The sequence below is a fragment of the Dendroctonus ponderosae genome, unplaced genomic scaffold (genome assembly GCF_020466585.1).
Source record: "Dendroctonus ponderosae isolate FM_Combo_2020 unplaced genomic scaffold, Dpon_F_20191213v2 Dpon_F_20191213_1, whole genome shotgun sequence".
NCBI classification, from domain to species: domain Eukaryota; kingdom Metazoa; phylum Arthropoda; class Insecta; order Coleoptera; family Curculionidae; genus Dendroctonus; species Dendroctonus ponderosae.
The window spans coordinates 34512309-34514422 of record NW_026017110.1 but is presented as its reverse complement, the minus strand read 5'-3'; positions in this window follow the sequence as shown (position 1 = coordinate 34514422).

The following is a 2114-nucleotide window of genomic DNA, read 5'->3' as shown; positions in this document are numbered from 1 at the left end:
TATGAGGACTTTAAAAACAAATATTGTGAAGATTATCACCAAGGGACAAGTCCTTCTGATGATTTATCTATAGATTTAATGTCACAAGTGCCATTGGATTACATGCATTTAGTATGTCTGGGAGTTATGAACCGACTCATTATATTTTGGGTTAAGAAAAATAAGTGTCTGATTCCCTGAAAAAAAACTAAAATTTGTAGATGAAAATTTAAAAATTTTAAAGTCAAACATTCCAAAAGAATTTTCCCGGTTACCAAAAAGTTTGATGGAAGTTGAGCATTTTAAAGCAACCGAATTTCGACAAATTTTGCTATATACTCGACCATTTGTTTTAAAGAATGATTTATGGAAAATTCAGTATTTGCATTTTATGTGCTTGCAGGTTGCCATAAGAATTTTGTGTAGCAAAAATTTGTACACTACGAATAATAATTAAGCATGTCAACTTTTGAAATATTTCATTGGCAAATTGCCAGCTATTTATGGACCTGAATATAACAATTTTACATTTACCTTCAGAGTGCTTTAAACATGGAATACTCGATTCATTTGGTTCGTTTTAGTTTGAAAATTCTTTATATACCTTAAAGAAATATATAAAAACATCTAAGCATCCCCTGCAGCAATTATGTAATTGGTTTCAAGAAAAAGGATAAAACTTAATGCTCTTTAATAAAGAAGCGTGTCCCAAACGGCCATCAGAAAATTGAAATTTATTTGTCAGACTATCCAAATTGTTCATTTTTGAAGAGGTTGTAACTGGTCAATTTGGAACTTAGTTTGCAACAACGAAAAATAATTCTATTTTGTTGAGTAGTGGAAATTTCTTGTTTGTTTATAAAATGTATATACGTAATTTAACGGTAACACAAAATGTTAAACCATTTTATGAAAGTATTTTTATCCAACATCTCAATGCAAAGCGAAAATCATGAAATTTGTGAAATAGAAGCAAAATGTTTGAATTTCCAAACTGTGGATGGTATTGTGATCATTCCATTGATTCACTGTTAATTTATCTATATTTACATACATTATTATCAGTTATTTCCTGCACATCTACAAAAGTTTGCTATGAGAAATATAAAGACAGTAAATAATACTGTCATTAGCCTTGAGTGACTTTTTGTTAGTATTAGTATTTTTTTAAATATATAATATTATATTAGCAATTATTATTTAAGTGCAGATAAATACATATCTCGTTTAAAATTTTTAAGAAATGGTTAGTTGTAAAATTGCGATGACAAATTATCGCATGTTCCATCGACATGGGTGTTCTGTTTAAGAGAAGACGACATGGCATTTTGCTTTTGGCCAAAAAAAAAATGCCAGGAAACATATTAGGGGCCAACCGGCTCCTGATATGTGTAATTGGGACCAACTGGAAGAACTTGTTTTAAAACGAACTGGTTAGTTTTAATTTTACATCTGCGTATATATTAGATCTTATTATACTGCGTATATTTTATATCTGCGAAAATTTAAAATTTGTTATATTTTTTTACTTCAGTCTTATGCAGAGGCAAGAGAGTATGTAAGACTAATGTCTGAAGGAGAAAGGGGGCCTGAAACCAATAAGCCTTTGGGGTAGGGTCATAGAAATCTAAAAAAACCACAATGAATTTTATGCATCTGATAATTGTGACACTGATAATGATTTTACACGTTTGACACCGCCTCCGAAGGTAGAAGTAGTACTCCCGAATGTAAATTCTGAAGTAGAATCTAATTTATTTAAGATTTATCAGATTTCGGAAGAACCCTTATTCCAATTGTCTTCCCAAGCAAGTAAGGGTAAGTTTAAAATAAAGGAGGTACATTATACTGTTTATGCAAATAGCACAACTTTTCAAGCTGGCGCACCTCCATATTTTCAATTGGTATACTATTCCCGAGCGATTCCAATAGTTAGCTAAGTTAGGTCACGTTAGAACCATATTTGAAAGTTTTTGTCGTAATTCGCCTGGCCTATTACGAAAATTTTTTATATTAAAAAAGTTTTGTTCCACAATTTTTTAATAAAAAGTCAAAGCGGCAAAGATGGTTTTTGTCATTAACAGATAGTTACAGGTGGATAGCCCTTGTCAATAATAACAATAATTTGTCAAACT